Source organism: Carlito syrichta, unplaced genomic scaffold (genome assembly GCF_000164805.1).
Source record: "Carlito syrichta isolate Samal-C Ts95f unplaced genomic scaffold, Tarsius_syrichta-2.0.1 Scaffold306577, whole genome shotgun sequence".
Classification (NCBI taxonomy): domain Eukaryota; kingdom Metazoa; phylum Chordata; class Mammalia; order Primates; family Tarsiidae; genus Carlito; species Carlito syrichta.
This window is the reverse complement of record NW_007250673.1, coordinates 81947-97338: the sequence shown is the minus strand read 5'-3', so window position 1 is coordinate 97338 and position 15392 is coordinate 81947. Positions and strand designations below refer to the sequence as shown.

The 15392-nt window shown below is 39.5% G+C and overlaps 1 protein-coding gene across 1 annotated transcript in view; it reads left to right on the top strand.

The window, feature by feature from the left end:
* The window catches only part of IMMP2L (inner mitochondrial membrane peptidase subunit 2), an 87033-nt gene that overhangs the window by 294 nt on the left and 71347 nt on the right, over positions 1 to 15392 (top strand). The window contains exon 2 of the mRNA XM_021715024.1: positions 285 to 352. The gene's annotated coding sequence lies outside the window, so the exon portion shown is untranslated. The remainder of the gene's footprint in view (positions 1 to 284; positions 353 to 15392) is intronic.

Here is a 15392-nt window from a genome sequence, read left to right as displayed (position 1 = left end):
CTTCCTCCTCCTCCTGGCTTACGCCGGGGGGAAGCCGGCGCCTAGGGGCAGCGACCCCTGGCCCGGAGCCGACCCGCTCCTCCTTGCAGACCTGGCGCCCCCGGAGCGCGCCCTCTCCTCGGCGCCTCGGAGGGGACTCGTCGGGTCCCCATCCTGGCCGCGAGGGAGCGCCGTAGGGACAGGCCGGCTTTTGCCTGGACGTGCTGGGCAGGTGGTGGGATTGCCTCGGGCTTGGACAACAGGGTTTTAAAGCACGTGTCTGTCTCTGTCGTTTTCACTTTTAGGGTTTTGATTGGGCGAGGGCACAAAATACCCACTTTCCCCTTCTCACCGAGGAAGAGTGGGAGAAAGGGTAAGTAAGGAATGACCAGGGGTGGAAGCAACTGAGACCCGATCCTGCGAAAGAGCCCCGGGAAGCTAGCCAGGGAGAGAAGGTCTAGAATCAGAACTGCCCTTGGGGAACTTGGGCCCCGATTTCACCTTCATCAGGAATCGGGGACCCACCTTCAAAGGTCACAGGCCCCAAGCCCAATTTTCAGGTTTTGGAGTCTGTAGAATTGGCTGGGAGTTTAACAGCTTCGACATGAATCCCTTTCAGCCATTTGACCTGTCAGAAAACTGTCCTTACTTTTCACTTCTAACTTGGACCATTGGTCCTCTGGTTGTCTGTCTCTGGCTCATATCTTGTTAGCCGACTTTGACTAATCCCTGTGACAGTAGTGTTAAGTAATCCAGGTCCTGCTTGATAATTAACAGGAACCCCTCCAGGGTTCTTTATATTTCAGAAGGGGACTCATGAAAAAATCCTACAGTACCCTGAAACAGTATCCCAAGTATTGAATTTCTTGGGGATCTTCTCTTAAGCTTATAGAAGAAGCTATTTTGAGGGGAGAGAAATGACCAGCCTGGGCCTTATTTCTCTAGACTTTTGCTTTTGGTATCTCCTCACAAGCATTCAGTTGGCTTCTGAAAAGTTGCTTATCAGTATGTTGACATCCTCAGAGGTTTACTGTGATTTTCAGTGTGGTCTCTCTCATTGGTTCTTCTCTGGGACTTTTTCATCACTGCTTCAAAACACTGCTTCCCTCTCTCCTTACAGTGAAGTGAAACACAGCTTCCTTCTTTTCTTTTCTTCTTCTTCTTTTTTTTTTAACACAGCTCCTTTCACAGGGTTGAGAACCCCTTATGTGTGCTATGTGTCACATAGAAATAAACGTTTTAAATTAGTTAAAATTCAGAGTAGATCCAAGCAAGAACGTAAACCACATTCTTGGGCACTTACACAGAAAAACCCAATGACCTCTATATTCATCTTGACATTGACTGCCTTTTTCTGAACCTGACTTCTTATCTGTGCTCAAGTGATGGGTGATCATATCATTTACTTTATAAAAAACCAGGAAGTAATTGTTTCCTGAGATGTGTTCATTCATTGCTTCGGTAGATAATTTACCTCTTTCCTACCATGTGCTGGCCATTTAGATAAAAGTAGGATGGTGAGGATGATGACACTGTGGGAAATGGCCGTTTTGGGGCTGGCCTTTCACCAGTTTTTTGTGGATTTTTCTGAATACTTACATGTTAATGTGCAGGACCTTCCCTGCACTACTGATCTTATTGGTCTGCAGGTCTATACAGTGTTGTAGGAGGATAGAAGTATTGTCTTTCTAGTACTTCAGTAATAAATCTTGCAAATATATTCCAGTTTTCTAATATAGTAAGTAGATTAGGATATCTTTTTGAATGGTTCCGTAAGAAGGACTTAAATTAGAAAACATGGAGAGTGTTTAGGGTGGTGTACTTGGGAAAGTAAGTACTAAGGTAGATCATTAACTTGCATGAGTTTCTGGGCATTTAACCTCATTTTAAAATCTAAGCTGGAAAAGTTCTTTTGTCTTTTTTTGGTTTCAAGAGTTACATAAGGTCTGCTGGGTAGAGTGGCTTATGTCTGTGATCCCAACACTTTGGGAGGATCTCTTGAGCCTAGGAGTTCGAGACCACCCTGGGCAGTATAGTGAGACCACATCTCTACAAAAAAAAAAATTAGCCAGGCGTAGTGGCATGCATCTATAGTCCTAGCTACTCGGGGGATGGAGCAGAATGATTGCCTGAACATTGGAGTCGAGGCGGTGGTGACCATGATCATGCCACTGTACTCCACTTTGGGCAGCAGAGGGAGACCCCTCCAACTCAAAAAAAAAAAAAAGTTACATAAGGTCAAAACAAAGTTATCCAGAATTCGATCTTGCAGGGATATGAAAGAAAGTCTCCTGTGAGCCACTCTCAGATGACAGCTGTTAACAATTTGGTATTTATTCAACTTTTTGTTATATATACACATACTAAATACATAGCTTAATTATATGTTAAACAGGCATAGAGCTTAGTTGTATATCGGTAGATACGAAAAATCATATATATGTTTATGTACAAATGACTATTATTTGGTAAAATTATAAAAGTCTTTCTTTTTCTCCATCACCTTGGCTACTTACTACCACTTCTTCCTCTACCCCAAATCTTCATGTAGAAATAGCATACCTTTTCTAGTCATTAGAAATGAGGGATTCCTGGCTCTTACTTAATTAGCTGTGTCACTTTGGGTCGCTAAGACTTCTCTGCTTCTTCAGTTCTCATCTGTCAAAACAGAACAATGAATATATAAAAAAGAATGTGTTAAAAACAGTGCCTGACATATAGGTACTGACTTTTAATTTCCCTCGCTATTGATCTGATCACTTGTCACTTTCTTGTGATCTTCCTTTTGATTGTGGAAAGTAATCCAGTACTTTCCTATAGATGCTAAGCCTTGTAGGTGTTTCCATTTTCACAGGGGATCACCTGCTGTATCTGATCCTAGAATTTCTGGGACAAGGACTGACACCTAATGTGGCCCTATCAGATCATTCCACAGCCCTGGATAAAGGGTGTCAGTTTGAAACATGAAGGGAAAGATTTCTATAATGTGTTTAAAAAGCTCTGACACTGTTCTCAAAGTGAGAAAGACATACTACCACATTTAGCTGAGTGCTTAAACTTAGGATTTCTATTTCAGAAATGTCTTTGGTTTATAAGAATTACAATAAAAATGCTGATGCTTCATGTCCAAGCTGTCATGATTTTGCCAACTTGTGGGTTTAATATACAGCTAAGCTGTGTATTTAGTGTATCTAATACTGCTCTGGAAGCTGAGAAAGACAAGTCCACAGACATCTGATTTCACACCAGACACCTGGTTTCACTTTGCTGAGGAGTACGTTTTGTCAGTAGATTATAGGCATATCAACTGTACTGCTGTAGTTTGTGGTATTTCTATCATAAGCTCTGGTCTATAGGGTTTAATATGATGTTTTATTCAAATGACAGTAAACTAAAAATGAGCACCTGGTCGGATGTGCACACTTCCCACAGGTATCGTTTAGTGTCATTGTTCTTACAAGTTAACAAGGTGAAATACTTCTATTCTTGGTCTTTATATTGAGTTTTTGTGGAAACAAAAATATTTTTAAAGGAAAGCCTCACTTAAGAAACTGTTGTAGCCAGGTGCAGTGGCTCACATCTATAATCCCAGCACTTTGGGAGTCCAGGGTGAGAGGCTTATCTGAGCTCGCGGGTTCGAGACCAGCCTGGGCAACTTGGTGAGACCTCACCTCTACAGTAAATAAAAAAAAATTTAGCCAGGCATGGTGGTACGTGCCTGTAGTTCCGGCTACTTGGAAGGCAGAGGCGGAAGGATCACCTAAGCCCAGCAGGTTGAGGCTGCAGTGGCCGTGAGCAGCATGCCACTGCACTCCAGCCTGGGTGACAGAGTGAGATTTCAATTAAAAAAAAATTCATTGTATTTCAGAAGTTCATTATCAAGTTTATTGTTTGTAATGTTAACAGTATACTTATTGGAATAAAATAACAAGTGGCATTTAGATTTGGAATCAGAATCCCAAAGCTTTTTTAACTTATTGTGTGCCCATTATATTTGGTGGTATTGTAGATGCTAACCTACATTTATTATAGTGTTTCAGAGGCAAGTGTATTCTGAGTTCCAACCAAGCATGGCTGGACCACATCCCTCTCCATTCCGAGGTAGTGAGGGGTATAGAAAAACTCTGGAGGCTGTTCTTGGGTTTTCAGATGGGCTCCGTCATTGCTTAGCTGTGTAACCTTTAAAATGTGATTCAGTGAGTTTGTAAAGTAGCACACTATCTGATACAAAGTAGTTCCTCAGTAAATATTAGTTTCGTTTTTCTTCTAGGTCACAAGAACAAAAACTCTCTGTCCCTGCTCCGACCCTTTGTCCCTGCTCCAACCCCCCACCTCCACCCCCTGCCACCAACCCTTCAATCCAGGCTAACCTACTGGCCAGAATTTGTGGCTCCAATGGAATGGAATTACCTTGGAATTTGGGATTTGGTAGTGGGCACTGGGAAAAGGGTATGCAGAATATGTCAAAGGAAGAGGGATGGTGATCTGAGAGGAAGGTGCCCTTTTTGACTCAGTGCATGGACATAGGCAAATGAATGACTCTGCTTATAGAACCAGCTTTTTCTCTTGCTTTTCTGTTGATCTTTGTCAGCTGTTCCACTGGAAACTCTTACTTTCTTATTGTCTGCTTAGCCCAATTTTTAAGTTTTTTTTCTTTATCATCTTGATACTACCTAAATAACTGTATTTTTCTATGGGTAGAAGTTACAGATGTCTGTACTTTTTGAGATTTTTTTTTTTACTCGGAAGTCCAGTTGATTTTTGTTGGCCTATATAGTTAATTCATAATCACCTCTCTTTCTTTTTTATTATATCGGTGTGCATTGAACTAGTGATGAGGACATAAAAGATGAAAAGCTATTGTCCATTTGTCCAAGACCGAGGATCGTGAAGTTTAGGAGGACTATAGACATCTGGACCAACAGTTCAAATACAGTGTGCTATTTGCTGTAATGGTACAAGTGCAAAGGAAACCTAGCAAGAGCTCTTGATTCCTGCCAGGAATACCAGGGAAGAGTTTTAGTAGTGATTGTGTTTGAGCTGAGACTTGAAAGCTGAGTAGGAGTGAGCATGTTGACAAGCATTTCCAGGTGAAGCTAACAACATGAGTAGTAGTGTAGCATTATGAGAACATAATGTGCTCTGGGAACTATGTGTATTGTGGGTCAGTTATATGAGAGTGTGAAGGGCAAGGACAGGAGTGAGAAGCGATGAAACTGGCTAGCTATTTCAGAGTGTATGTCCTATCCCATGTGTAATAGTGAGCCACTGAGGAATTGTGACTGCCGTGAAAGATCACAGGGGAGGCAGTATGCTAGGTAGAGTGGTGTGGAGTTGTATTGGGGATGGGGTTGTGACAAGATTGGAGGCCAAAAAGGGCAGTGCGTTAGCATGGATAAGAGGTTGAGAGCTCAGACAAGGACAGAAGTAGTGGGGATGGAAAAGTAAGCATGTAGGAAAAATAGGGCGAGGGAGAATTGGCTGGTCTTTTTGACTGTTTGAATGTAAAAGGTATGGGAGAGTGAGCATGTTAGAATGCCTCCCATGTTTCTGGGTAGTAGTGGGAAAAGAGGAAGGAAGGAAGGCAGGAAGGAAGGAAGAAAAGAAGGAAGAGGGAGGAAGGAGAAGTGAGAAAAGAAGGCATCAGGTATGGGGTGGGGAGAATGAGTTCAGCTTTGGACATATTGTGTTTAATGTGCTTGTAGGGCATATCATTGGCAAGATGGAGGTGTCTGGAAGGCAGTTGGATATAGGATCCTGGAACATTACAGGAGATTGCGGAGGCTTGTGATACAGATTTCTGAGTTCTTACCATATGGAGAGTAGTTGAAGGCATGGGTAAGGATGAAAGTGCTTAGAGGAATTGTATAGAAAAGAGAAGAAGGGCTAAAATAAATCTTAGTGAATATTGCAATTTAAAGGACAAACTATGAGAGAGAAAGATGCAAGGACACTGAAGAAGAGGTTGGGAGAAAAGGGAAAGCACATCTTTTCAGTCCAATGACAGAGAAAGTTTTAAGAGGTGAAACCCAGTTAAAATTTAATGCTATAGATTATCAAGTATGATGATAATTGCAAAGTGTCAGAAGCCATTGGTTTCATTGGAGTGGTGGGGCAGAGCTGAACTGTTGGGGATAATGGAGCGAATAGGGATGAGGATAGAGAGTGGGGGTGCTTGGGTCCCTCTTAGCAGACATTGACTTAATTGTCTTCTTAATTGTGCTTTGGCCAGGTTATTTACTTGTTTAATAAATTTTATTATTTTTTATTGTGTATATTTATGGAATATAACATGATGTTATGGGATACATATAGATAATACAGTGATTACTATAGTGAAGCAAAAGTTTTTTTTTTTTTTTTTGAGTTGGTATCTCACTCTGTCACCAGGCTATAGTACAGTGGCATGATCACTGCTCACTGTAGCCTCGACCTCCTGGGATCAGGTAATCTTTCTGCCTCAGCCTCCCAGGTAGCTGGGACTACAGGTCTGCTACCATGCGTGGCTTATTTTTTGACTTTTTTGTAGAGATGAGGTCTCATATGTTGCCCAGGATGGTCTCAAACTCTTGGGCTCAAGCATCCTCCTGTCTAGGCCTCCCAAAATGCTATGATTATAGGCGTGAGCCACCACTCCTGGCCCATAGTTGTCTATCCATTTTTGTGCATATAACAAGAGTAGGTAAAATCTACTCATTTAGCCAAAATTCTGAATACAGTTATTATTAACTATTGTTCTCATGTTGTACGTTGGATCTCTTGACTTGTCCATCACATGTATTTGATGCTTGTATCCTTTGACCTGCAGCTCCCAATTTTCTTCCCCTTCCCCTGTAACCACACTGTTTTATTCTCCATCTCTGTATATTTGACTTTTCTTTTTAGGTTCCACATGTGAGATCGTGCAGTATTTCTCTTTCAGTATCTGGCTTATTTCCCTTAGCCTAATGTCCTCCAGGTTCATCCATGTTATGACAAATTGCAGAATCTCTCTCTCTCTCTCTTTTTTTTTTTTAAAGACTGAATTATATTCATGGTATATATGTAAAACAGTTTCTTTTTTCATTCCTCCTTTGGTGGACACTTAGGTTGTTTCTATATACTCACACTCATTAAGATAGCTACTACCAAAATGGCAAGAGATAACAGGTGTTGGTGAAGGCGTGGAGAAGAAGGAACACTTGTACACTTTTGGTGTGAATGTAGATTGATAGGGCCAGCACGGAAAAAGTATGGAGGTTCCTAAAGAAATTAAAACTAGAACTACCATATGACTCAGAGGTCCCTCTTCTGTGTATATACCCAAAGGAAATGAAGCCAATTTCAACCTTGTAAAGATACCAGTTGGAATTTTTTCCTTTATGTGCTACTTGTCATTGACTTGAAACTCAGCAGTCAGACTTTTTAAAAAGCTCTTAGGAGATTCTAATTTGTGCTTGAGAATGAGAAGCACTGCTGTAGACTTCTTTATTTTATTTTATTTTAAAGAGGGAGATATCTGTTTATCTCCTATGAGGAAGGAACCCCACAAAAAGGGAGATGTTAAAAATATAGTTGTGTGTGTGTGTGTGTGTGTGTGTATATATATATATATATATTTTTTTTTTTTTTAAATTTACTTTTTAACCTTTATTCTTTTTGTGTGTGTGTCGGAGTTTTACTTTGTCACCCAGGCTGGAGTGCAGTGGCACGATCATGGTTCACTGAGCCTTCTGGGCTCAGTCTGTTTTTGCACCTCAGCCTCCTGAGTAGCTGAGACTATAGGCATGTGCCAGCATGCCTGGCTAATTTTTGTATTTTTGGTAGAGATGAGGTCTCACTCTGTTGCCTAGGCTTTTTGACCCCTTTTTACAATAGAGGTGAGATTTCACTATGTCGCCTAGGCTGGTCTCAAACTTCTGAACTCAAGTGATTCTTTAACTCAGCTTCCTGAGTAGCTAGGACTACAGGTGAGGATTCCCATGCCTGACTTGTGCTAGAAAATTTTTGTAGAGATGGTATTTTGCTATGTTGCCAGGCTGATCTTGAACTCCTGGTCTCAAACACTCTTCCCACCTCAGTCCCCCAAAGTGTTGAGATTACAGTTGTCAGCCTCTGTGCCCAGCCTCACACCATAATTTTTGATGTGTTCCATTGATGTCACAGACCAGCCCTGATTAATTGTGGGAGGGACAGGAAGGACATGAAGCAAGAATCCTTGGAGACTATCTTGTGAGGATTTACTACCTGAGAGGATCACAACCTGTACCTGGCAAAGGATTGCTTTGAGTTTAATTTAATTCATGTGAGAGTCCTTTGTAAACCACCAAACAGCTTGTAAATGTGATATAGAAGTGATACTATTGCCTGGCGCACAGTGACTCAGCCTGTAATCCCAGCACTTTGGGAGGTTGAGGCGAAGGGATTGCCTGAGCCCGGAGGTTCAAGAACAGCCTGGGCAACTTGGTGAGACCTCGTCTCTACAGTAAATCACAACAACTAGCCGGGCATGGTGGTGTGTGTCTATAGTTCCAGCTACTTGGAAGGCTGAGGCAGAAGGATTGCCTGAGCGCAGCAGGCGGAGGCTGCAGTGGCCCTGAGTGTGCCACCGCACTCCAGCCTGGATAGCAAGAGTCAGACTCTAACTAAAAAAAAAAAAAAAAAAGAAGTGATACTATTTTCCTTGACCAATAAAATTGAGGCTGTATAGAAGTTGAATTATTATGCTTTGCATCTTGTTAGCATCATGACACATTTTTCTGCTCCGAATCTTTTCATCATTCCTTTAAAAAAAAAATTATCTTATATCTTATTTTATGAAATATCCCCCTTTAATAGTAAGTTAGAACAAAAAGGCATTTTCAGATCTGATGTAGAAGGAGTATACTGAATGGGAGAAAATTACAAACAAGACTAGGAAGCTTCTGTTGATCAACTGAGTAATATCCCCAAGTTTCATCCTACTCCCTGATGAAATTTCTGGGCTTTGTTCTTTGTACTCCTCTCTTTGTAATTGTTTTGCCTTGCCTGGATTATACAGTCTTAACCATATTTTCATCTGGAAAGTTTTTAGGCTATGTCTTCCTCTAACTCAATGGCATCTCTAGCACCTTTGACTCAATGCTTTCTATTTCACTGGTGCTTAATCAGTGTTTGCTGAAATGAATTGGATTGCTGGCAGAACTCCAGCCTTTGTGCCTCTCTTGAAGTTTCAGATGAAGAGAGTAGTGTTTTGCTGAGGTGGGGGAGATGGTGGTAGTGGATTTTGCCAAAACCACCTTTAAACCTGTTTGAGGGGTTTCCGATTTACCTCTGGAGCCTTTCCTAAATGACTCAGATGTTTGGCCTTCCAAGTTTGGCCTAGCTTCCTCACTGATGACCAGGACAAGCAAGCAAATAGACACACACATCCCTAACAACAATTCTTATGTGACTTTCAAAAACGCGTTGAACTCCTGCTTACCTTGGCAACTCAGATTAAGAATACCCAGAAGATAAGGTGCACAATTTTCTTCCATGTAATAAATCATAAAAGTTTAATCTTAGCAATTTTTTTCCAAATATATTCTGAGAGATAGGTCTTTGTGATGGCACTTTTGACACACATACTTTTATATCTTGAAAAATGTAGCATTTATGGTCAACTTTTGAAAAATCATCTTGCTTGTAGCTGGAGGACATGTAAGCATATTGTCAAGTTCTAGTTTTAGAATTGCATACAGCAAAGACATTTGTTAAAGAAGGGAAATGTTTGTAATGTCAGCATGTTCTGTATTTTAGGGTAATTTCATTTTGTATGATTTTCCTGTTGTGTAGATGAATAAACAAATTCAGATGAACTCAGGTTTCTTTTCTCCTTTTTGCTGCAGATTTTCTCCTATAGATTTCCTTGCTGATTTCCCTCTTTAGAATTTCTTGAATTCCTTGGTCCCACTGCCTGCCTTCTCCATCTTGTCTGTACCAAACTCCCTCCCTGTTTTTGGACTTTAAAGGAAAAACAGGCTAGAAGGGGCTGGGCAGATGTGGCGAGGAGCAATGGGTGTGTAAAGAAGAGCTGCACTGAAGCCTAGGATTGATGGCCAAGGGTGCTGTTTACTAAATAGGTAATTGGAGCCCTGTGAAGTAACGATTGTAAGGAAAAGATTAAAGTTGCCATAGGTATTTTTTTCTCACTTTAAAAAAATATATTTTTTAAGGATCATTTTTGATTCACAGCAAAATTGAGTGGAAGGTACAGAGATTTCTCATATGCCTCCAGCCCTTACACATGCACAGCCTACCCCATTTTCAACATCTCGCCACCTGAGTGGTTCATTTGTTACAACTGATGAACTTACATTGACACATCATTATCACACAAAGTCCATATACATTTGAACCAATGTATAATGACATGTGTCCACCATTATACATAGCATACAGTGTATCATACAGTGTCAAACAGAGTATGTTCACTACCTTGAAAATCCGTATTCTTCTTATTGTTCCCTATCTTTTCTCTGACAACTTTTGATCTTTTTACTGTTGCTAAAGTTTTGCCTTTTCCAGAATGTTATAGAATTGGAATCATACAGTATGTATAGCCTTCTTGACCTTTATTTTTAGTTTGTCTGGTATAACAGGTTATTTACAAAGCATCTTGGTATTCGTACAGGAGCTTATTTGTTTAGTAGTCGCTTAAATAAATGTTTTATTAGTGTCAGATTTAAATACTGAATAATTATTTAGTATGGTTAAATAATAACTATTTAGCCTTGTTATTATGTAAGGGTAGTTTGAAGCACTTTATAAAGAAATTAGCTTGTGCTATTCATGAGCCTCACTATTTTTCATGTGTAAGAGATGTCCTGTAGTCTGAATACATGGGTTGTGAGAACACATTAGGAGATTAATTGTCTGAGACTGGTCTGGTATATATGACTGCATGATGTTAATACTCTAAACATTCTGTTAAAACCTTTATATTAAAACTTTAAAAAATAGGCATTAAATATAAATTTTTGGATATTAACATGATGATATGTAGTAAAAAGGATATGGAATTAGGGTATGGAGACTTTAATTCAAGTGCTAACTCTGCTATCAGCTTTGTAAAGATGAATAAGTCACTTTTTGTCTCTGAACTTCATTTTCCTTTTGGGAAAATGGAGATAACACATACTTCATAGGTTATTTTTGAGGCCATTATAAGTTGTCTGTAAGAATTCTGTGTGAATTTAAGCTCATAAAGAAATGTCTGGAATTGTGTGGTTAATGAGTCACATTTGGTGACTACCATCAACTTCTGTTTTTTTAGTTTTGTAGACAAATAAGAAAGAAGATAAATAATGATTTGGGTCTAATAAGGCAATAATGCTAAAAAGAAGTCTATTTCATAATACCCGAGAAAAAAGTGACTGCAGGTTTTACTGAAAATGTCACCTTGATTAAGCCTGCTTGTGTCTTCTTGTGAAAGGTATACTTTTTGGGATATTCTGCTTGTGTGCTTGGTACCTAATGATATTTATTATCTAGTTGTCAGCTTGAGATGTTAGTCCTCTTTCCAAAAGTATGAATTATATTGCCACATTCTGTATAGAGTCAGAGACACATTATTTCCTATTTGTGGAAAGAAAAGGCTAAGTTAGGTTATAAAGCTCTTGGGATCAGTCTTTGTGTGTGGGAAACAACTAGGGCAAGGTAGAATTAGATAGAAAGATTCTGGGGAAGAGAATAGAAATAGTCTTGTGAAGCTGAATTCCTGAGGGAGGTGACATATTAAGTACAATTCTAGTTTCAATAAAAATCTCCCTATAGTTTAAAATATTTACAGCGAGGAATGGTAAGTGACATAGTAATGAATTGAAATTAGAAAAAACAGTACACTTTTGAGTTTGAGAATACTCAGAGGTATTTACTTGATGATAAAAGTGTAATTGTCATCCCCTGTTAGTACCGTAGCTGCATTTATAATATTGTAATATCAACTTTTTGTTTCTACTAAGTTACTTTCTTCTGTTACCTTGAAAGTGCATCATGTTGCCACAGGCAGGATGATGGAATATCCTGTGACAAAAGATTTAAGAATGACTGTTCTACCATTAACCGCTAAGGTTGACATGGATAATCAAAAAGGAATTATTACCAGCCATCAGGAAAGAGTAAAACAATTCCTATTAGGTATCTGACTTATAGTATTGAGAATGGGGAGTAGAAAATTTTAAAAACATTCTAGAGAAACATGCAGTCAAACTTTTTTTTTTTAAACTAGGTAAAATATTACTAGTATTTTATTTTATTTTGCTTTTTTAATTACAACGATGTAGGGTACAATTTAGGATTAGGTATACAAACATTGATTATTCAGGTACCCTTGTTGATGAGGTATACCCCTCCCTCCCCTAGCAGTTTTCTTCAACTGCCAATCCCACCCTCACTCCACTGACAGTTTCCCACTACTGCCAATCACTTTCTTATAGTATTATAATTGTTCAAGGTCCACTTATGAGTGAGAACATATGGTACTCTGTTCTTTGTTTCTGTGATAGATTACTGAGTATGATCGACTCTAAATCCATTCAATTTGCTGAGAAATCCATATGTTTGTCCTTCTTTATGGCTGCATAATATTCCATTGTGTTTATGTGCCACATTTTTTTAGATCCAGTCCCGCTTCAATGGGCAACATGGTTGGTTCCATGTTTCTGCTATTGTGAATAGAGCTGCAGCAAGCATACATACATGTGCAGGTATCTTTTTTGTAAAATGATTTGAGTTCCTCTGGGTTTATTCCCAGTAGGGGAATTGCTGGGTCATATGTAAGGTCAATTTCTAGTTCTTTCAGGAACCATCACAGTGTCTTCCAAAGAGGCTGTACTAGTTTGCATTCCCATCAGCAGTATAGAAGCCAAACTTTTCGTTTTTTGAATGTGTTTGTTTGGAACAACTTTGTAGTAATCACATAGAATGCCAGTGTAGAGAAGTAAACTGGGTGATGAGATAGATAATTTTCCCTGTAACTAGTTTCTTACTGCCCAGGCTAAATGTGGGAAAACTCAGTGATCCTAAAATCTTCCTGGACATTTAATCCTAGATCTTGAAAATAGGATAAGAAACAGATATGACAATTTGTTTTACAAGAAATTTTTAAAAAAGAGTGAAATTGTGGAATGAATAGCCCAAATTAGAGGCCCATATTAGGTCTTATGATAATAAAATTATGAATTTTTAAAAATTATTAGGAGTCTCATCTTTAACTTAGTGTGATTGGTTGTTTAAAGTTGACTAGAGACAATAATTATTCCAAGCCCTTAGTCAAAGAAGTAGAGCAGCACATTACTTATTCCACCTTTCTGCAACACTCTATTCTACAGTTGTTTAAACTGGATTTATTGGATAAATAAGAGTATATTTGACGTTTGAATCAGTTTCAAGTCTTGTCACTTAAGTGCTGGTTAGACTCAAGATCACAGTCTTTGTAAAATTCCTCTCTGACCAGCTCACTGTCTTGCTTAAAATGATTCTGTAGCTTCCAGTTGCCCTTAATTTAAGATGAAAACTTCCTTAAATTGGCCTAAAGATCTATCCTGCTTAGCCCTATTCGCCTATCCAGGCTTTTCTCTTTTTTACTCCAGCATTAGCATGCTGTATTCCAGTTAGACTAACTTACAGGAAATAAGTTCTTGTTTACCTTGGTCTTTGTTTCATTTCTTTAAATCTGGGTTGTACTTCTCATTTTTCAGCTAAAACTTAAATGTTTAGAGGCCTCTATCTATTCTTGCTGTGTACTACCGTGGCACAAAATTAGTTGGATTTACTTGTTTGTCTACTTTTGTATAATGTAGTAGGTCCTCAGTAAACAGTTGTTGAATCAAGATGATCTTGAGTACTTAGGAAGAGAGCAGAGAGATATCAACTTGAATTGACCTTTGAAGGAAGAGAAGAACATTCAAAATAAGAGATATAATTTGAACAAAGACATAATGGAAGTACTTTTGTTCTTAAATTTAAGATCAGTCAATAAACCATTTGGCTGCAATAAAGGGCTGTGAGACATATAAGTTTAGGTTAGATTGTGAATGACTTAATATTAGATCTAGTTGTTAACAATGTATACTTAGTAGTCTATAGGCATTAAGGAAGGAATACTAGGGGACTTATATGGCAAACATTATTTTAAGAGGATTAATCTATAAGTGTATAGGGTCAGTTGGAAGGTAGAGGGAATGATGAAAATTTGACCAATTGGGAAATGACCTGCAAGGTTGTTAGGATTTTCACTATGATGATTGTGGGAATAGAAAGTAAGAGATAATCAGAAACCATTAAAGAAAAGGATAATAAGGCCAGGTTTGGTGGCTCATGCCTGTAATCCTAGCACTTTGGGAGGCCGAGGTGGGAGGATTGCCTGAGCCCAGGAGTTCCAGATCAGCCTAGGCAGCATGGCGAGACCTGTCTCTCCAATAAATCAGAAAATTATCTGGGTCTGGTGGTGTGAGCCTATAGACCCAGCTACTTGAAAGATTGAGGCGGAAGGATCACTTGAGCCCAGCAGCTTGAGGCTGTAGTGACTGTGATCTTGCCACTGTACTCCAGCCTGGGTGACAGGGTGAGACTCTGACTCAAAAATAAAAAAGATTATTGAAACTTAACTAAATTCAAATTTTATATTGTTAAAAGAACTTAAGGAGTGTATCAAAAAGCAAAGACAAACTAGGAAAAAAGATTTGCAACTGATATCGTAGGAAAAGGGCTAATTTCATAAATATATAAAGAACACCAACAGCTCAATGGGAAAAAGCCAACAGTTAGATAGAAAAATAGACACAGATATGAAGAATATGAATTGTTCATAATATAAGAAATGCCGAGCCTGGCTCGGTAGCTCTGCCTGCAATCCCGCGCCTTTGGGAGGCTGAGGTGAGTGGATTGCCTGTGCCCGCTGGTTCGAGACCCGACTGGGCAGCGAGACTTCCTCTCTACAATAAATCAAAAAATCAGCCAGGCGTGGTAGCGCATGCCTGTAATTCCGGCTACTCGGAAGACTGAGGCAGAAGGATCGCCAGAGCCCAGCAGGTGAGGCTGCGGTGGCCGAGAGTGGCCACTGCACTCCAGTCTGGGAGACCGAGTGAGACTCCAACTCAAAAAAAAAAAAAAAAAAAAAAAAAAGAAATGCCAACTAATACTTCAATAAGATACCCTGTTTTAAGCTAATTGTCAAAGAAACAAATTTTGAAAACCCAATATGTCATTGAGGGTATGGGTAACTAGGCAGTGTGATCATTGCTAATGGGAACTTGAATTTGTGCAGTTTTCTTTGCGATCACTTTGGAAATAGTTATCAAAACTTAAAATGACCGGGCTCAGTGGCTCAGCCTGTAATCCCGCGCCTTTGGGAGGCTGAGGTGAGTGGATTGCCTGAGCCCGCGGGTTCGAGACCCGCCTGGGCAGCGAGA